The sequence below is a fragment of the Narcine bancroftii genome, chromosome 2 (genome assembly GCF_036971445.1).
Source record: "Narcine bancroftii isolate sNarBan1 chromosome 2, sNarBan1.hap1, whole genome shotgun sequence".
In the NCBI taxonomy this organism is placed as follows: Eukaryota; Metazoa; Chordata; class Chondrichthyes; order Torpediniformes; family Narcinidae; genus Narcine; species Narcine bancroftii.
In genome coordinates, this window is record NC_091470.1 from 352,440,459 (window position 1) to 352,463,221 (window position 22,763).

The 22,763-nt window shown below is 38.6% G+C and overlaps 1 long non-coding RNA gene across 3 annotated transcripts in view; it reads right to left on the reverse strand.

Annotated features, from left to right (window-relative positions):
- The window catches only part of LOC138752820 (uncharacterized), a 70,065-nt gene that overhangs the window by 34,631 nt on the left and 12,671 nt on the right, over positions 1-22,763 (reverse strand). For all 3 annotated transcript variants that reach the window (XR_011350974.1, XR_011350975.1, XR_011350973.1), the window contains exon 2: positions 10,641-10,746. This is a non-coding gene — a long non-coding RNA (uncharacterized lncRNA). The remainder of the gene's footprint in view (positions 1-10,640; positions 10,747-22,763) is intronic.

Sequence of the window (22,763 nt, forward strand, 5' to 3'; positions counted from 1 at the left end):
ACTCTTCTCATGATTAGTCTAGGTCGCAAGTTCAATTTTGATCTTTACAACTAATTGTTCTTAGTATTTATACAGAAGCAATATGTTATATTTACGTTCACTAGGCTGATTAGAACCATAGAACACTACAGATCCATCTAGTTCATGCCAGACTATTTATTTCACTTGCCCCATTGAATACCCCAGACTATAGCCCTCCATTCCTTCTGATCCATGTACCTATCTAATCTTCCTCTGAATGTCAAAAATCAAACTCACATCCACCACCTCCACCACACTCTCACCTTCTGAACGAAGAACTCCCAATATTCCTTTCTTTTTATAATATATTTATTGATTTTATATATGTGCATATATAGTATATTTATGGAATGAACATTATAAATGATCAATTATATAACTCAGCAAATTATAAAAGGCATGTAAAGTCCATTCATAATATATAAAGCATAGACACATCTAATAATTTTAACATGGATAGTCATATCTCTAAACCCCATCCCCTTACCATCGTTGTATGGCTAAAAAAGAAAAAAAAAGAAAAAATGTAACTCATTCCTGGAGTTAAATTACAAAGTACTAAAGTTTAGGATTTCTATTATGTCTAAAGGTTGTGAAAGAGATACAAGAATGGTCCCCACAACTTTTTAAACCTTATATTTGAGTTATTAATTGAGTCATGAATCTTTTCTAGGTTTAAACAGAACATAATGTTCTTTAATCACTGAGCATCGGTAGGCAAGGCAGCATCCTTCCTTCAAAACAATATCACATGCCTGGCTAAGAGAGAGACAAACATCAGAACTCAACATTTGATTAGAGTTAAAAGACCTCATCCTCTCTAGTTGTGCCGAAAAGAACAACTAAAGGATTAGGCTCCAGATTTAAATTAAGGATAAAATTTGAAACATATCTCTCCAATATCCTTCAAGACTAGGACACATCCAAATCAAGTGGATTAAAGAAGATTCTCCCCTTTTACATTTATCACAGCAAGGGTCTACATGTGAATAAATATGAGATAACTATTAGACATATGGGTCCTATGTACAACTTTAAATTGTAACAAACAATGACGTACACTTAAAGATGTGGTATTAACCAACTTAAAAATTGAATCCCAAACCTCGTCTAATACTGAAAGGCTTAATCCTGTTCCCAGGCATTTTTAATTTTAACTAAGGGAGCATGTCTTAAACACACCAACTTAACATAAATAATGGATATTAGAATAATTCTTACAATAAAATTGTAAGAACATAAGTACAGTTGAAAGCAATTAAGAAAATTATTGTAAAAACTCTACAGGAAACCGATCATGTCCTGGAGATTTTCCAGATTACAACGAAGAAATGTCAATAGCTATTTCCTCTTGTGATATAGGTTAATCTAATCTCACTTGGTTAATCAAAGAAAGTGAAGGAATATTTAATCAATTCAAAAAACTGTTAATTGAACTGCCATCATCTGACAATTCAGAAGTATAAAGTTGGGAATAAAATTTCCTGAACATATCATTTATCTCAGAATGATCTGTAGTCATGTTACCATCATCCATTTGAATCTTTGTCATTTATCGCTTTGCTTCAAAATCTCTCAACTAATTAGCTAAAAGGTGACCAGATGTCACCATGAATATAAAACTGCCTCTTATTTTTCAAAAGTTGGAATTCAATCAAATACATTGAAAGGAAGTCAAATTTAGTTTGAAATTCAACTTGTTTTTTATATAAATCAGGGTTTTTAACTTGAACATATTGTTTAATTTGTTTAACTAATTCTAATCTTTCTCTATTGGCCTTCCTTCTTATATTCACGGTGTAAGAAATAATCCATCCCCCTAAAAAAAGCTTTCATAGCATCCCAAACAATCAAACTCGGTTTCTAAAAAGTATTTGTGTTAAAGAAAAAAGTTATTTGTTCTTCCATAAATTTAACAAAGTCATTATCTGATAGTAAAGTTGAATAGAAACAACAATGTCTTATTATTTGAGGGAGGCCATGAAGGGTCATGGATAATACCACAGGGGTGTGATCTGATATTATTATACTCTGATAATTACAAAAATGAGTCAGTGGGATCAATTATCAATAAGAAGATAATCAATTCAAGAAAAAGTGTGATTAACGCCTGAAAAGGAAGAACACGCTCTACCTCTTGGATGAAGAAAATGCCAAATATCAGAGGTACCATATCTGATTTAAAAAAAAGACTGAATTAATGAGGCATATTTACTCATTGTAACAGGGTTAGGGGATGAACAGTCCACAGCACGATTTAACCAACAATTAAAATCCCCACCCAGCACCAGAGAGTATAAACTCAAATCCAGTAGAGAAGAAAAAGCATTAAAACCCTCATCATCTACATTCAGGATATAAACATTAGCAAAAACTCAATTTTACTAATATTCTCCTTAAATATTTAATCTTTCACCCTTAATCCTTGTCCTGTCATACTTGTCTCATCTTCTTCTTTTTCTTTGGCTTGGCTTCGCGGACGAAGATTTATGGAGGGGGTAAAAAGTCCACATCAGCTGCAGGCTCGTTTGTGGCTGACAAGTCCGATGCGGGACAGGCAGACACGGTTGCAGCGGAAAATTGGTTGGTTGGGGTTGGGTGTTGGGTTTTTCCTCCTTTGCCTTTGTCTCATCTAACCTCAGTGGAAAAAGCCTATCTATGCCACTCATAATATTGTGTACCCCTATTCTCTGATGCTTCAGGGAATAAAGTCCAAACCTATTCAACTTTTCCCTGCAACTCAGCCCTTCAAATCCTGGCAAGATCCTTGTAAATTTTCTCTGCATTCTTTCAATCTTATTGATATCTTTCCTGTAGTTAGATAACCAAAACTGCACACAATACTACATATTTAGCCTCACCAATGGCTTACACAACTTCAACATAACACCTCAACTCCTGTATTCAATACTTTGATTTATCAATCTGCCAGAAGTTTTCTTTATGACCCTCTCTACCTGTAATGTCTCTTTCAAGAATTATGTATTTGTATTCTCAAATCCCTCTCTTCTACAGCACTCTGCAGCATCTTTTACTGTGGAAGTCCAACCTTGGTTCATACCACCAAAGTGCAACACCTGCATTTGTGTCCACATTAAATTACATCTGCCATTTTTACAGCCCATATTCCAGATGGTCCAGATCCCATTTCAAGCTTTGAGAGCCATCCTCAATGTCCACTACACAGCCAATCTTAATGTTATTTGCAAATTTTACCCCATTATCATCCAAATTGTTGATATAGATGACAATCACCATTCCTTGAGGCACACCACTCATCACAGGCCTCCAGTCAAAGAGGCAATCTCCTACTACCACTCTCTGGCTTCTCCCACAAAGCCAATATTCAATCTAATTTACTACCTCATACTGGATGCCAAACAACTGAACCTTCTTGACCAACCTCCCATGCAAGACCTTATCAAAGACCTTACTTTTGGAAAATCAGATGTGTACGATCCAGCGATCATTGTGGGATCAGAGGAGGAGAGGGTCAGCAAATTTAAATTCCTGGGAGTCACTATCTCAGAGGACCTTTCCTGGACCCAACATACTAATGTCATTGTTAGAAAGCACACCAATTAAAAAAAATTACATTTAATTTTAATTAATTTAGAATTTAAATTTACAATCCATCAGCAGTGTATCCATGCCACCCAGGACATGCACTGCTCTCATATCTGCCATCAGTAAAGAGTTATACATGCCATTATACTCGTACCACCAAGTTCAGAAACACTTGCTAGCCCTCCAATAGTGGACTCCTAAAAAACAGACTCAATCAGAAACTCATTTGCTCATTATTTATTTTTGAATATTTATTTTTCTGTTTGCAGTTACTTTGTTTACATTTCTTTTCTTTGTTGTACTTCTCTCTTAGAACCATAGAACACTACTGCTCAGAAACAGGCCCCTTTGGGCCTTCTAGTCTGGTTTGAATCATTTTTTTTTGCCTAGACCCACTGACCTGCACCTTGTCCATACTTCTCCCATCCATGTGGTTGTCCAAATTCCTCTGGTCTGTATCTCACCCATCCTCAGTGGAAAAAGTCTATCTATATTTACTCTGTCTTATCCCCCTCATATTTTTAAATACCTCTATCAAATCTCCCCTTACTCTTCTCAAGATCCTGGGAATAAAGTTCTAACCTGTTTAACCTTTCCCTGAAACTAAGTTCCTGAAGTCCGGACAACATCCTTGTAAATCTTCTCTGAACTCTTTCCATCTTATTGATATCTTTCCTGTAGTTAGGAGACCAAAACATGATCTACTACACAGAAAGTCATGTTGACTATCCCAAATCAATTTTTGGCTATGCAAATAATTGTATATCCGATCTCTTAGAACACCTTCCAATAATTTACCTACTACTGATGTCAGACTTACCAGTCTATAATTTCCAGGGTTACTTTTGGAGCTGTTTTTAAACAACAGGACAACATGAGCTACCCTCCAATCCTTTGGCACCACAACCATGGCAAAGGACATTTTAAATGTTTCTGCTCGAGCCTCCTTCAAGGTCCAAGTGAATATCTTGTCAGGCCCTGGGGATTTATTCACCCTTATTTGTTTTAAGACAACGAGTACTTCCTCCTCTTTAATCTGTATAGGTTCCATGACCTTACTGCTTGTTTTCCTTGTGTCTGTGCCAGTTTCCTGAGTGAATACTGATGAAATAAAAAAAACATTTAAGATCTCCCCCTTCTCTTTTGGCTCCATACAAAGCTTTGTACTCTGATAATAAATTTGAACTTTAAGTTGAACTTACTAGAGTCTATGTAGATGACATCTACTTTCTTGATATCCTTCTCAAAAAACTATAAGGTTGTTAAACACTGGATACCATGATGACAATCCCTAATCAGTTCCTAACTATCCAAATACATTTATATCCAGGTCTCTTAGGATCCTTTCCAATAACTTACCCACGACTGATGTCAGGCGCACAGGCTTATCATTTCCCATATTATTTTTAGAACCTTTCTTAAACAACGGAACAAAATTAGCTATGCTCCAATTCTCCTGCACCTCACCTGTGGCTAAGGATGTTTTAAATACCTCTGCTAGAACCCTCCAATGTCTGAATGAACCTCCCTTAAGTTTCAAGGGGATATTTTGTCAGGCATGGGGATTTATCCACATGTGCCTCAAGATGGTGTGTTTATTCCAATCACAGCATATGCAGTCTATTGTGCTTCACTCAAGACAGAAAGCACCTCTTCCTCTGTAATGGATCTATGACCACAGTGCCGTTTCGCCTCACTTCTATAGACTTAGTGTCCATCTCCAAAGTAAGTACAAAGATGCGAAAAAAATTAAAAAAAATTCCCCCATCTTTTTAGCTCCACATGTAGATGCTTACTCAGAGGATCAAGAAGACCAATTTTGTCCCTTGTTATCCTTTTGCTCTTAATACATCTGTCAAAGTCCTTGGGATTTTCCTTCACTTTGTGCAACCTCATGCCTTCATTTATCCCTCCTGATTTCCTTCACGAGATGAGGGGGCTAGTTTATGAAGAGAGATAAATTTGCCTGCGACTAGCCTTGCTGGAGTTTAGAGGAATAAGAGTGCTTATTGAAACACCCAAGATCATGACAGACAGAAACAGAGAGGTTGATTCCACTGGCAGGTACGACTAGAACTAGGGGGCATGCCTCAAGAATTTGGGGAGTGGATTTATAATGGAAATAAAAATGAACTGCTTCTCCCACAGAGAGGTAAATCTGTGAAAATCTCTGAAGCAGTAGAAGGTCCCTATTAATAAGACACAGTCCATGTATTTAACATACAGATAAATAGATTTTTGTATAGTAGGGCAATTAACGGTTATGGGAAAATGGCAGGTAAGTGGAGCTGAGGCTACAGTCAGAGCAGCCAGGATCTTATTGAATAATGGAGCAAGCTCAATGGACTAGATGGCCTCATCCTACTATCTCTAACATTCTTTAGTAAAGATATTTTAAAAGAATTGAAGCCCCTTTGCATATCAGCTGACAGCCTGCATGATTTCTGGAGAAGCAATCGGCCTGGTTGTATGTGGTTTGTCATTTGGATGACATCTTGTCTCTCAAATTGCTTAAGGAGCACAGAGGCAGTGTACTTCCCTTTTGTGAACATGAGCAATTCCATGAAGATCTTTCGATGTGAATTTTTCTTCTGCTTTCCAGTTCAAACAAGACTTCTGCCTTTGGCTTCTCTTCCCCAAACCACAAACCAAAAACATTTTCTATCTCAACAGACTTGGATATTCTGACATTTGTATTTTTTCTTATACAAGATACTTTTGTTCATTAATCCCATTATTTTCTTTATCACAGAGCCCATAAGAAAAATAAACATTTAGCATTTTATTCATGTTTCACTTTATAAGATTATAAACTTTCATTTCAGACTATTGTTACGAGCCCAAAGGACCCCAAACCCAGCAATAGATATTCACCACGGCAAGTAATAACTTAAACAAAAGTTGTTTTTAATTATCTTAAAACATGAAAAAATAACTTTAACTTATCACTATTAACTTAACTAACCCAACTTAACCCCTTTCTAATTCTAAGCACATGTGTATGTAACGTATGTGTAATTTTTTAAAAGGTTCTTTGGTTCACAGTTCAATCTCACTTCTCATTCCTCCATGGTTGCACTGGTTGCAGGCAATTCTTATGCTGCGCACAGAATTTAACATGTATAAAGTTCACCAGGCTTTGGTGCTCGAAAGGTAAATCTTTACCGCTCAGGAAGGTTCTTGTAGGTTTGTAGAGAGAGATGTGTTATTCCACGATTTCCACAACTGAGGTACCATCATTAGTCACCTCAATGTCTTACTGATGAAACTTGCCCCATCAGGGTTCTCCAGATGATAACCTCTTCCTTTCAGGCTATCACAGAATTCTTTTCTGTTCCCCTTATTCCAAGAGAACATCAGACAGATAGTACTTCCAGCTATCCGCCACTCTGGAGCTTCTGTTTCAGTTCCAACAGGCTTCTCCTAGCTGACACACTGTTCAGTCTTTCCCTCTCTCTGAGATTCCAACTGCCAGCCACATGTCCTTCTCTCTCTCACTTGCAAAATCCCCTCCTTCTCCAGCAAACAATAGGAGTTAGACTTCTTCTCCCATCTGTTGTTTTAGGTAAACAAACCTCTCAATGACCTTTGAGTGAGCACTTTAAAGAGAGGTCAGAAGCCTTTTTAAAAGTGTTCAACAAAGACAACCTGACTCCAGTCCATTCATTTCATGACATCATTTCAATTAGCACCTACTTGTAAAATGTGCATAGTATTCTCCATAGATTCTGTAAAGTCACTGAATATGAATTCTTCAGTATTTCAAATAAGGTCTGTTTTAAAATTTGTCTATGTATATAACCCTCTCTAATTTTACCAATTTACCTACCAAAAACATTCCCAAATATTCCATCACACAATCCATCTTTGCTGCATTATTCTAGATGTGGCCCCATAAGGTCTGGATAAGCTTTGTAAGAAGTGACAAAATGTCACATTACAACTTGCAGTCTCTGGCATTACTGCCCCTGCACCAAACATTTGAAGGATGACAAAAGCATTTAAATAAGCTGACTGTGCATTGCTATGCCTGCAACCACTCCTTGGGTGCACCTCATTTGAAAAATACATTGCTCTTCCAACATGACCATTATGCAAAGGTTAGCAAGAGCAAGAGCAGCACCATGTATAAAATTATGAAAGGCATAAGATAGAGGTAGGCAAGCTGCTTCAATTGGTAGGGGAGACTAGAACTAGGAGACATAGTCTCAAGGTTCAGAGAAGTAGATTTAAGATGGAGATAAGGAGGAACTTCTTTTCCCAGAGGTGGCGACTCTGTGGAATTTTCTTCCCATAGAAGCAGTGGTGGCTACTTCAGTAAATATATTTAGACAAGGTTGGATAGATTTTTACATAATAAGAGAATTAAGAGAAATGGGGAAAAAAGGCAGATAGGTAGAGATGAGCCTATCATCAGATTCAGCCATGATGTTAAATGAATGGTGGACCAGACTCGACAGGCCGAATAGCCTACTCCTGCCGCTATTTCTTATGTTCTTATTACTCCATGTTATTGTGATAGTACAGATCTATCACCAATGTATATAGTGTATATTATTACAGTATCTAGACTGTGCTTACAGCGATTGGCTGAGAGCTAAGCCACGCCTACTGTCTGGGCCTTAAAGGGTTGTGTCCCTAGCCAGGTCGGATCATTCCGGACTCGTCGGCCACCTGTGAAGAGCTCCTGTCTTTTGCTAATAAAAGCCTTGGTTTGGATCAACAAGTCTTTGATTCTTTCGACGAGCTCTACAGTTATAAATAATGGAAAGAAACTTTACATTATTCAAATTTTAAATTTAGACAACAGGATGGTAATAGGTCATTTTGGCCTACGAGTCCATTCTGCCCAATTCACACCCTGGTACGTTTTTAACGGTGCAAGGAAACCAGAGCCATCGGGAAAAACCCATGCAGACACAGGGAGAACGTACAAACTCCTTACAGACAGCATGGGATTCGAACCCCAGTCCTGATCGTTGGTGCTGTAAAGGCGTTGCTCTGATTGCTACACCAACTGTGCTGCCCAGTTATCTAACTAGTTATCATTATTTAGTCAGCAACTTTCTAAAGATAAAATTGGTTCAAGTTCACATTCAAATTTACTGACACTGTACAGTGAGAAAGTTTGTTTTGCATACAATCCAGCTAGTCAACCCATACATTTTACAGCAACTAAAACATGACAGAATGCTGATTTACAGAGAGGAATCCATAGCCCAGAACAAAGTCAACATAATTTTACCAGTGTGAGGTGGTTCTGGAGGTTGATAACAGGTAAGAAACTATCAAGTTTTTTACAGAAATACTGGTGGATGCCTCAATGAGGTGAGTGCCTCTTATGAGTAGTGGTGGAAGCTTCTAGCATGCCATCCATTCTATTCTTGGCATCCTTTGGCAAGACCATCTCTCCAACCTGGAGGTCTTTAGTCAAGCGAAGTCCACCAGCATTGAGTCAGAGCTCCAATGCAGGGGGTGGGACACGTCATTAGAATGGACAACCACTGTATGCCTTGCTGGCTGCTCTATAGTGAACTAAAGACCGGAAGATGATCTCAAGTTGCCCACGCAAGTCCTATAAAGACATTGTGAAGGAAACCCTACACTACAGTGGCATCCAGCCAAGAGAACTAGAAGCTGCGGCTGCCGGCAGATCTCATTGGGGAGCCCTGTGCTATGAAGCCTACACCAGTTTTGAATGGCGTCGCAAAACAGTAGCCACAGTTATTACAAAAATGGACTTCCACTGCCTCCATTGTGCAAGACTTTGGGCTTCCAGACTGGGACTGCAAAGTCACCTTCATGTCCTCAGATGAAGTGCACAACAACGTGACTTCTTCGAACCAAAGGATGACAAATAATACTAGCATTTAAAAAGCTTCTAGGCAGACACATGAATATGAAGGTGTGAAGAGATTTCTATCATGCACAAGCACCAGAGTTTTAATTTGATTTGGATATCATGTATGGTATAGACATGTGGGCCAAAGGGCCTGCTCCTGTGTTGTACTATGTTCTTTGCTCTCGGCCAAAGGTGTCAAACTCAAATTCACAGAAGGCCAAAATTAAAAACTTGGACTAAGTCGTGGGTCAAACTAAATATTTATTGAAAATTTTCAACAACATCTGCATGTTTTCTCTTCTTTTAACATATGTAATGTTAAACTTTTTCTTATTAAAATAAATGTTTAATAATAGTTTTGGTTAAATTATTTCCAGAAGAAGTGTTAACAAATGAGAAATAAAATATTCAATAAATATTTCTCTATAGCCTTTAAGCTCCTTTTAAATGTATTTTTTTTCACAAGCCAACAAGTCAAAAAAATAACAACTTGCTTCAATGAAAATCCAATCTTTCAACTATGAACAGTCCAAAGTTAACCAAAGAAAATATTAATCCAAGCTTAGCTTGCTACACTGTGATTTACTCTGATGCACCTGAGTCTAAACCAGATACTTGGCATCTCTTCTTAGATGCAAGTTCATCAAACTCTGGGGTCAGAGTTTGCCTCCCATCTGTCTTGAAAGGTCCTGTTTTCTGTCTTTCGTTTGGCCATTTTTCGTAAGGGGTTTATTACACGTGAGCTGGGCGACAGGTCGCAGATGTTAATGAAAGGAAAGAGAGGAGGTGGGGGCGATTAGCGGGCTGACAGGCCGGCAACAATGCATTTGCAAAGCATTCTGGGATTTGTAGTATTAGCTGTGCATGCGCTATACTGGCACGGCAGCCAGTGGGCCAGCTCTAATACATATTTGATATGATCTTGCGGGCCAAATATAATGATATCATGGGCCAAATTTGGCCCGCGGGCCTGAGTTTGACATGTGTGCTCTAGGCTCTATGAGTAGCAAACTGAGTCTCAACGTTGACAAGATGAAGGAGATGATTGTGGGCTTCAGGAGGACCAGGAATGACCACCCTCCACTATATATCAACAATTCTGTAGTAGACAGAGTAGAGAGCACCAAGTTCCATGGAGTTCAATTAACTAGTGGCCTATTGTGGACTATCTCCTCACTTGTAAGGAAGGCGCAACAGCGACTGTACTTACTGAAAAAATTGAAGTGGGCAAGGCTATCGGCCATCATCACGTCAACCTACGACAAGAGCTCTGTTGAGGGCATCCTCGCTGGTTACGTCACAGTGTGGTATGGTTGCTGCAGAGAAATTAATTGGAGGTCAATCCACAGTTCTCTAAGACTGTATACAAGGTTGCAACAATACTTTAAAATGTATTCTCTAAACTTATCGGGCCACTCTATCATCAACATTAAAGTTTATTTCAATTATAATTTCAAATAGGTGTAGTACTAATGGTACAAAAAAATTGATAACTTGAGGATCATGTGGATTTTATATAATTCCAACACATGAAGCTCAGATAGTGGGTCTGTTAAGTCAGGAATTGAATACAACCATGTATATACAAAGTTCCCCTCTTTAATTGTTATCAGCTACAGCCAGGAATTAATTTCCTACCTCTTAATGATATTAAAACAGTACTGATGGTCACCATAACGCTTTGAATAAAGTCCCATAAAAATTGAATGCTTCATTTGTGAGATTCACAGTGCAGTATTGTCAGACTTCTCTGCAAAAAAAAACTGCAGTTTCAGATTCAACACAGCTTGCTACATCAATCTAGTACAAGATCTTGCAGCTGTTGGCATTTAGTTTTGCAGATGCAATTTCTACAACCAACATTTTAAAGGAACATACAGAGCAACATGGTCAGTGCAATGCTGTTACAGTGTCAAGAACCAGTGTTTGAATCCGGTGCTGTCTGTAAGGACTTTATATGTTCTCACTGTGCATGTGTGGGTTTCCTCCAGGTGCTCCAGTTTTCTCCCAATCTTCAAAATAAACATACTGGGGTTGTAGGCTAAATTGAAGTAATTTGGCAGCACAGGACTCATGGGCCAAAAGGGTCTTTTACTGTGCTGTATGCCTAAGTTTATTACCATAATACAATGAGCACTTTTCCAGTTACAAGGCAGGATCGCTTTTTAATATTGCAATAATTAAAGAAGGATGGGATAGTATGCCCACCCTAGATAGTACTCTCCGTGGTTCAGAAAGTATAAGATAGCCAGGCAGGATACTCTTTGTATAACTGGGCTATGGAGTCCTACAGAGTCACAATGAGGCACTCCAAACCCAAAGATCCTCAAACACAATTATCTCTGAGGAATAATGGACAGTCCATGTTCTACATACACATTGACAAAGTCTGTGATGTAAATAAAGCCCCATGTCCACTTTGGCTGTGTCTGTGGGCTCAAAGTAAAGGACCTTTAATCCTTGAATCTTCCCAAAGTTGCAGCTGGCAGGAAGTTAGCACTATTAGCCACAAACTGAGAGAAGGTCTGGGTGAAGGTGATATCAAATGACTCCTCATCTTCTCAATGATGTACACCAGGACCATTGACCTTCAGGGCTCTTCAAAACCTTGGACCAAACAAGGATCAAAGAACTGAATTTGAAAGGTTGGGTAAGCAAGATAGCCTTTGACATCGAAGCAACATTTGACCAAGCAAGGCATCAAGTTACCTTGGTAAAATTAAGCTTATGTACAGGTGCATGTGATTCATTCTGGTTTTTGAGACACAAGTGGCAGATAACCAGCAGAATCATTAGCTGAACTTAAAACAACTGTGGTGCATTTCTCACCAAGAGACTGAGCTCCATGTTAAATTCTAAGAGTGAAAGGTGGGCTCAATTTTTTTATATTTAAGAAGAATTTGGACAGGGATGGGAAACGTATGGAGGGCTATGGACTGTATTATAATGGGGTTCTACTGTACCTGTACAGGTAGATCCCAACTTACAATAATTTCTACTTACGATGTGAGTCCCAGAACTGAACCCCATCGTAAGACGGGGGCTACGTGTATAAGAATAAAGGAAGTCATGTTGCTGCCATATAAAACCTTGGTTAGGCTACACTTGGAATATTGTGTGCAAATCTGATGGCCCATTATAGGAAGAATGTGAAGGCTTTGGAAATTAATCAGGATTTACAAGAATGCCACCTGGATAAACTTGGGTTGTTTTCTCACAGTATTGGAAGCTGAGGGGAGATCTGATTAAAGGGATAGATATGGTAAACAGACAGAACCTTCTTCCCAGAGAGGAGAACTTGCATTTAGGGTGGGGATTTTGAAAAAGATATGCAAGTCAAGTGTTTTACACCAAGTGGTAGGAATCTGGAATGGGCTGCCTGGGTAGTGGAAGCAGATACAATAGTAGCATTTAAGAGGCTTCCAGATAGATACATGAATTTGCATGGAATAGAGGGATATGCATTATGTGCAAGAGATTTAGTTATATTTGGGCATCATGTTTGCACAGACCCCGTGGGCTGTACTGCTTTATGCTCTAAGAGCATAATGAAAAGATATAAAGAATTAGTAGGTAAATTGGTCACAGGGGTGTATTTGGGAGCCACAGGCTCATGGATACTGTACTCTATCCTCATATTAAATTATTATTAAAAATGCAGTCCTGATGCAGGGTCTCAACCCAAAATATCAACCATTCCACGATGCTGCTTAACCCATTGAGTTCCACCAGCAGTTTATTATTTTTTGTTTTTGGGGCTGTATAGATGCACATAAAAATAAACATTTCATACACATTTCTGAACATGTGGCAATAAACTAAATGAATAACAATGGGCAACAAAGATTTTTCTTCCCAAACCCTTTTGGGTGTATTTTATGGATGTTGGTCTGTTGATTATGAAAATCACCTTAAGAACTTCCTATCATAATAAAAATGCATGTATTGACTTTAATGTATAGCATTTTTGGTTCTGTATGCAATTTTGTTACATGTGCCAATTTAAAAAAAATTGAAAATAAAGAATTTCCTATCACATGGGGCCAAGTTTGGAACCACCTGAAATTAGTGAAATGGAATGAACAAGTTGGCTGGGGAATGCACCAAAATTTATAATTAATATGTACTATGCTCTCTAGAATGAAAGTGCAAAACTAGATTTACAGAGATCAAGAGAGAGATGGGAGTCAGATCTAATGGAAAGATGTTGGTCTGGATAGCATGACATCAATTGTAAATGCAAGATATGGATTAGTGCAATATAATTTTTTATACCAATTATACCTAACACCATAGAAGTTGCATAAATCAAAATCTGAAATATCAGAAGTGTGTTTTTGGTGTGGGATAGAAATAGGAACATTTTTACATGCTATGTGCTCTTGGGTACAGGTGAGACCTTTCTGGCAGGATATTACTGAAATATTAACAAGGATAACAGGGGTGGCCTTCATGGACAACATGGAGCTTTATCTTTTGGGCAACTTCATTGAAATAAGTAATAAATTAACTACATTCCAAATTTAATTTGTTAGTGGCTAAGAAATGTATTGCAATTACTTGGAAATTCGACTCCATTCAACAGATAGCACTATGGTCTTCTGAGATGAATAGTTACATATCTATGGAAAAAATTACATATAACTTAAAGAACAAATATGATATATTTATTAAGATATGGTAGGCATATAGGTCTACTAGACAAGGATGCCCATTGTCACCTGCTTTATTTGCTATAGTTATTGAGCCTTTGGTACAATTAATACGTCAAAATGAAAATGTTAAAGGCATGAGAGTTTTGAATGAGGAATATAAGATTAATCTATTTGCTGATGATGTTTTATTATATTTGGTGGATCCGGGTATTTCTTTACCAGCAATTCAAGAATGTTTAGAAATTTATGGTCAATTATCTGGTTATAAAGTAAATTGGACCAAAAGTGAAATTTTAACAATTTGTAAAAATGATTATTCAATGTATAAAAGTATTACAAATTTGAAGTGGACCACACAAATTAAATATTTAGGAATTAACGTTAATACGGAATTTCAAGATTTATATTCAATTAATTATCTTCCTTTAATAAAAAGGATTAAATTAGATTTGATTAAGTGGAAGGATTTGCCTTTGGGTCTATTAGGGAGGATTAATACTATAAAAATGAATATTTTTCCCCGAATACAATATTTGTTTCAATCAATTCCTTATATTATAAATAAAAGTTTTTTTAAGGATCTATATAAAGCAATTAGAGACTTTTTATGGAAGGGAAAATTTCCGAGGGTAGCGATGAGAAAGCTGATGTGGGATTTTCAATTTGGAGGTTTAAGATTACCGAATATTCAACATTATTATGAAGCAGCTCAATTTAAATTTCTTAGTGCATTAATGAATATGGATGATTCGCCCAGTTGGGCAAAGATAGAAATGGCGGTTATTTCAGAAACATTTTCTCATGAGTTTTTGTTTCGATGGAATAAAAATTTATTACGAACTTATGATGTCCCAATATTGAAGCATTTATTAAATTTATGGACAAGTAAACTTAATAAATTGGGGTTCAAAAATAAATGGTCTGGACGATTGCGATTATATAACAATCAACTTGTTCCTTTTACAGTCTCCAATATTACTTTGAAACAGTGGGAAAGGAAGGGAATAAAAAATTTATCCGATTGTTTTTCTGAGGGATGTTTTTGTTCTTTTGATGAATTACAAAGGAAATTCGTATTAGTGGAAACTCTGTATTTGTGTATTATCAATTAAGATCTTTTGTAAAACAGATATGTGGTCGACATATGATTTTATTGCCTGATTCTAATTTTGAGGAATATGTACTTTCAATACCACAAAAGGAATTTATATCTGATTTGTATTGTATTTTACAAGAAATTGATAGTAAAAAAGATTGGGATAAGGATAAGTTGAAATGGGGAAAAGATTTGGGTTTTATAATAGCTGAAGAAGCTTGGATGGAAATTTGTCAGAATAGTATTAGGAAATTGGTTAATGCTAGATTAGCAATGATTAATTACAATTTTATACATCAGTTATATTTAACACCGGAGAAACTAAAAAAGTTTGGTCTTAGTAAGTTGGATTGTTGTTTTCGTTGTGACCAGACGGCTAATACTTTTTTGCATACTGTTTGGTTTTGTGATCGATTGCAACAGTTTTGGAAGGGTATTCAATCTATATTTAATAGTTTATATAATATTTGTCTTGTATTAGATCCTGGTATATTTTTATTAGGGAATATGCAATCATTAATTGATTTGGGCCTACAAGATTATCAGATTTCTTTTATCTATTTAGCTTTAGCTGTGGCCAAGAATGTATAGCTCTTACTTGGAAAGATAGAAATATATTAACTTTAGATAGGTGGCATTTGGAGATGAAGTTCTGTTTGACTATGGAAAGGATATCTTTTTCAATTCAGGATAGGGTGTCTTTTTATAGGTTGAAGTGGACTCCGTTTGCTAAATATATGCATTTAAGTTTGATTTAAATATGTTTTTAAGTTTGATATTTTAGTATAGATAATTTTTTAAATTTTTTTTTCTTTTTTTGATTTTAGTATCTTTATTTGTTATGTTTTATCTTTTTTTGTGTAAGGGTTTTTTTTTAATATAATTATTGTTCATTTTATTAACTCTTCACTCTTTCATTCTTTATTTTGGGGGGGTGGGGTTAGACTAACTTTAAGCTAGGTCATTAATGTTGTGTACTAATTTGGGGGGGGGTGGTTTAGTTTATTTAGTCTGCCGATGTAGTATTGTAATTTTTATTATCTTATGTTTAATCTTTTTACTGTAACTTTCTATTTTATTCATGTTATAAAATCGTAAATAAAATTTAAAAAAAATATGGTAGGCATATTTGGATCATATAAATACAACAATAAAAAGGATAATAATAAATGCTGCTATATATATATAGTATAAATGCAAGTAGAATTTTTGATGATTAACATAAATGTGAGCCCTGACGATGTGTGGATTTATAATGTGTGGGGGGGGGGGAAGAGAGGAGGGGTTGTTTGGTTTGTCTGTTTTTTTTGTAAAGAAAAAGTTTATTTTATATATATAAAATCTTTATTGTCATTGCACAAGTACAACGAAATTGAGTGAACATCCTGACTCTACATATATACCTCAAACAATAAAATACAAAAACAATACAATATTCAATGATTGGTGATATTTGTTGTCCAAAGGAACCCAATTAACTGACAACCCATCATCCACTTTAATATTTATTCTCTCCACCATTACATTCAAAGGCTAGAGTATGTATCATCTGCATTCAACCTTCTCGAACAGAATCAAGTAAACCCACAATCTTTATCAGCTTGAAGGAAAGGCCAGCAAGTGCATTAAAGCACCACCACCTGAAAGCATCCCTCCTAGTTGCATATATGCTGATGTGGAAATTAATCACCTGGTCTAAATCCTGGACAACCCTTCCAGAAGAACCTCTACTGTTCAAAGTGGTGACTTACTACCACCTTCTCAAAAGAAATTAGAGACAATCAATAAATACAAGCCTTCCTGGAAACACCTGATCCCAAAGGAAAGAACAAAGATAAAGAGTAGCAGAAGCAGCCTGGAATAATCTTGAGTTGAGGAAGCAACCCTAACCTTGGTAATTGAGCATTCAAGGGCATATGTGAGGCTACATCTAAGGCTGGAAGAGTTCACAGATCTCAGTGAGGAAAATAATATAGTTTGATAGTTATTCTGAATATTTCATAGTTTCAGAGAGTATAGAGAAGGTTTTATCAGTAAATAAGAACTGTCATTTTTTATCTTAGACATTGCAATCCTCCTGTAGGTGAAATTTGATGAGTCTTGGGAGGTGGTGGGATCTACCTGGAACACAAGTGTAATGTTCATTCAGAAGTCAGGAGTCATCTTCCTGTTAGGGTGGCACAGTTAGTACAATCCTATTACAGTCAGCAACCTGGGTTCCAATCCAGCGCCATCTGTAAGGAGTTTGCATGATCTCACTGTGAGCTTCATGGATTTTCTCTGGATGCTCTGGTTTCCTCCCACCCTCCAAAATGTATGGGGTTGCTAGGTTCGGTGGATGTAATTGGCCTGCACAGGTTTCATGTTGATTTGTTAAAATCTTTAAAATGTTAAAAAGATGTAGGCACTTCAAAATGAGCACACTAGTCCAAGTTAAGACATATTTGAACTGCACTGCACTTTTGTTTAGATATAGCTAAGAACTTCAGCGTATTGTAAAGCTCAATTTTGCAAATGTACTGTTTCCCATTCCCAGTATGTACCTCCTACAACATTTGAATTTAATGTCTTTTGCTTTCCTAGTTCTGTTGTAGACTTAAGAAAACAATAAATAAATTTTAGTACCATAAATAATGTCCATGCACAAAAGTGCTGGGAATCACAACAGGTCTTACTCTGTTGTTATTCTTACTCCAGTGTTCATCAGGAGCAAAGGGATGTAACCAACGCTTCAGGCCTGAGACCCTTGTCATGTCCATAATTAACTCTCTAGACCATTGTGGCTGAAGTTACTAATGAAAGAAGGAATAGGATAAACATGAGTAATTGTAAGCATGAAACTACAGGTTTATTATAAAATCTCATCTGGTTCACTAATGCCTTTCCTGTAAGGCAATCTGCCATCTCTGCCTGATATAGTGATCCTGGGCTCACTAATGTACTTGCCTCCTTAGCTGCAGGAAAACGCGCATTAAAAAGTATTGGTTGGAATTCTCAGCTATATCTTTATCCTATAAACAAATGAATTGAAAGAAAAATTGTTGTTTGGCGAGCTAAGGTTGATTAGCATGTATGTGAATGTTTGTGCACATTACACTATTTAAGGAAATTGCTGTGTAACAAGCTTTAAAGCCCATTAAAGTCCTGTGACAGCTTAAAAGGGCTGTGGTATTATTTGCTGGCTTTGTTCCATAACTGTATTTTTCTATTCCAAGAGAGTAATTTTCCTGCTATTTTCTTTCTGTACTGGCTGTACTTAGAAATTCTGCTTGGCTGGCATTTATTGTTGTCCTAAGTCAGGAAGCAGGTTGAAATGTCTGTCATAATTCAGAAAAAATCAGTTCACCCTTCATTGAATGGAATACCACAAAACAAAATTGCAGGAATGGTGGGAAGTCCATTTCCTTTCCCATTAAAATATATGTTCAAGTTTATTGTCATCTGATTGTACAAGTTCTATCCGACAAAACACTGTTCTCTAGTCCTCAGTACAAAACATGCATTCACACAACCAGATATTACACAAAGACAAACAATACATATGCAAGTCAAGTATTTTATCTATACAAAGACATAAATAAAGTCTCATGAATATGAGAGTCTCGGATGGTTAGTGTGAGCACTTCCTTCAGTCGTTCAGCATTCTCACTGCTCGTGGGAAGAAATTTATTTATTGTTTTCTTAAGTCTACAACAGAACTAGGAAAGCAAAAGACATTAAATTCAAATGTTGTTTCTCAGCCTGGTGGAGTTGGCTCTAATACTCCTGTATCCCATCCTTGACAGGAGCAGCTGAAAGATGCTGTATGCAGGGTGTAAAGGGTCCTCAATGATTATTTTGCATGCCCTCTTCAGACAATGATCCCAGTAGATCGCGCCGATTGGGGTGGGGGAGGGAGACTCCAGTGATCTCATGTTATGAGATGCCTCGCCCTAATATTCTAATGACAGCAAAACTTACAATACTTGCTGTTGTAGAATGTGAAGGTGAATATAATCTTAAAATATGCAAATACATAAACATGAAAATCCACAAATTGGCTCCAGTGAGTTCTTGGAGCTCTACTGGGTGTGTTTTGCAACCTTCTCCTTTCAATCAAATTGTTCTCCCATAAAATTTCTTGGAAATGTGAGCTGGAAACCTCCAACTTTAATAGCATAATAAAGGATTATTAACTTCAGCAAAGAAATATACTGAATTAAAAAATACTGTATTCAGGATGAGATGTAAGTATAGGGGAATTGATGAGGGTTTTAACCAAAGGTCTCAAAATTCAGTTGCATATTTTGGTGTACTATACAATTAGATTGAATGTAAAGTTGTTCACTCAATGTGACTGAAAGAAAATTAGAACATTACAGCACAATAATGGCCCATCAGTGCATGATATTGAGCCAACCTATATACACTCCACAAATTGTGTATGTGACCAGATTCACAGGGAGACTACTGGGACTAAGCAGCAGCATTAATGATTATGTCATATCCATCTAACATTGCTGCAACAATATTAAAGCACTAATTTGACTCAGAATTAGCATGTAAACAGGCTTTAGCAGCTCCAGATAAAATTGGTGTGATTCTCTTGTATTCTTTTCTTTCTTTGGCTTGGCTTTGCGGACGAAGATTTATGGAGGGGTATGTCCACGTCTGCTGCAGGCTCGTTGGTGACTGACACGTCCGATATTATACTGGCTTTTAACGGCAATCCCAAATTGCCATTAAAGATCTGGTAACGAGTCACCTTCTTGAACCACTGTACAAGGTGATAATTACAATTGAATAGCTAAAGTCAGAAGACAATCAAGTCAACCATACTTTTATGATTTCAGAGTCACACCGAGGCAGATGGGATATGGTATATGGTAATTCATTAAATACCAGAGAATTGTGGTCACCAGTATCAAGGCTGTTTTTTTTTAAAAAAAAGAATTCCAGTTTATTTAATTAACTAGTAGGGGGATTGAGTTCAAAAGTGGAGAGGTAATGTGGCAGCTCTGTAAAATTCTGGTTAGACCTCACTTGGAATATTCTGCTTGCCTCATTACAGGAAGGATGCGGAAGTTTTAGAGAGCGTGCAGAGGAGATTTACCAGGATGTTGCCTAAATTGGAGAACATGCCTGATAAGGCAGGGTTCTTTGGAGCAAAGAAGGATAAGAGGTGACAATGGAGTTCTATAAGATTATGAGCATCATAGATAAGGTAGACTCCAGTGTAGCAGCCTGCGAACCGAGTCGCAACCCAGCTCACCAAATGGCCAGCGAGCACGGCGATTGTGAGGCCCCCGCAGGGACAAATGGCTGTCGCCCCACGTGACCTCCTGCACGGTGGAAAACAGCGAGCAACAGTGGGAACGGCAACCAGTCAGAGGCCGGCACTGCGATGATGTCAGTCCTGTCATCCGAGATGGAGCAAATATAAACAGAGCTGGCAGAGTTAGTCTTGATCTTGACCTCACTGTGTGTGTGTCATTCTCACTCCACACTTCGCCTAGTGCATATGCTACATTGGTGACCCCGACAAGTCCAACTGGCAATTAGACCTGAAGATGATGGACCAAACAGCTCTCTACAGGGTCTCGCTCAACCTGCCAATGTTCTGGGCATCGCAGCCACACGTGTGGTTCCAACTGGCCGAGGTGCAGTCCCACCTTTGACAGATTGCCACTGCCTACACCCTCTATTACTATGCAGTGAGCTCACTTGACCAGGACACAGCAGAGAGGGTCATCAATTTCCTATGGCAACTTCTAGAGGAAGGCAAATACGGTTTCATCAAGCAGCTACTAACCCACACTTTCGGGCTGTCACAACGCAAGTGCTGCCTATCTGCTGCACTTGGACGGTTTGGGGAACAGGCCTCTCATCTGCTCTCTTGAGCGAGATGCTTGCCCTCATTGAGGGGCACAAGCCTTGTGTTGTTCAGGTTCATGTGGGTCCCACACACTAAGAACCAGACTGAGGTGGAGGTACAAAATACACTTTTATTTCAGGGATAAAAGAGGAAACAGTGGGATTGATTTGTCAAGTAAACCTTTACACACACACAATGAACTGGTACATACAATGATCAGGGAAAAATCACTACTCTGCCCCACCACCCCTCGACTCAGTGCAGGCACGGCTCTATGCTACAAGGGAAACTAATTAAACGCTCCCAATCCTTTTAACAGTGCACATCTTACCAACAGTTTCTCCAGCACCCTTCCACATTTCTAGGCCTGGAGTGAAGCAGGGTGGTCCCAAGCTGGCAAAGAGAGAGAATGAAGAGCACATGGCACCTTTATAGTGCTGGAGGGACAAGCCCACATCATTTACTGGGGACCAATAGCTCAGTAGCTGGAGGATTAATCTAATTACAACAGCCAATGGCCCAAGGCCAAGTACAGGTAGGCTGGAGAGTGGAGTCCAGGTAATTTACATGTGACCAACAGCAAGGTGTGCACTAATGGATGGGGCGGGTCCAAACCTTGATTGGCAGCTGGTATGTCCTCTGATTAGGTAGGGAACAGTGCTGTCATGTGACAGCCACAGCCCTTCCCAATATACCTTGCCTGCTCTTTGAGCAGATTTTCCTGGAGTAGCTGCCTGAGGATATCCAACTCATGCTTGCCAATGAGGACTTCAGCGACCCGAAGAAAGTCGCAGCCCAATGAACATGCTTGAAGAGTGAAGAAAGAAAATGGCACCTCGTGGAACAGATCGTCAAGCTCTGACCCCAGCCAGCAAAAAGGCCACAACAGACAGAGAGGCAAGTGGACCCCCTCCCCCACCCAGCCATATTGTTATTACCATCAATAATGGGTATGGGGCCCTGTTGATGCCACTCACCCTATGCATTTCCGGGAAATGCTGTGGCCAGTCGTCATTAATGGCTGCGGCAGTTGGCCAACATGACCACTTCCTCCACTGTGTGACTCTCTGTTGGGAAGATGGTTCCTTGTAGACACCGGTGCCAAAACAAATGTCCTCCCCCCCCCCCCCCCTGCGGCCTACGACATCCTGAATGCCAAGCCAGGCTCAGCATTGAGGGCAGCAAACATCATCTCTATATGAACTTACAGCATCCGCACCGTCCCCCCGACGATTTGCTGGCCACTGATTTGTGGACTTTTACTGTTGCGGCAGTGGCACGACCACACCTGGAAGCAGATTTCCTGTGCGCCCACTGCCTGCTGGTAGACTTGAAAGGGTGGCATTTGGTGCATGCCATAACTTTTCAAATGATGCCCCTGGGCGAAGCCAAACTATCATTCCCCACCTCAACTCTGTCACACTGTCCAACGACGCTTACACATGCATCTTGGTGGAGATCCCCACAATTCTGGCACCACAAGTCACCTCCATGTAACCAAAGCACCGGGTAAGGTGCCACCGGGTAAGGTGCCACCGGGTAAGGTGCCACCGGGTAAGGTGCCACCGGGTAAGGTGCCACCGGGTAAGGTGCCACCGGGTAAGGTGCCACCGGGTAAGGTGCCACCGGGTAAGGTGCCACCGGGTAAGGTGCCACCGGGTAAGGTGCCACCGGGTAAGGTGCCACCGGGTAAGGTGCCACCGGGTAAGGTGCCACCGGGTAAGGTGC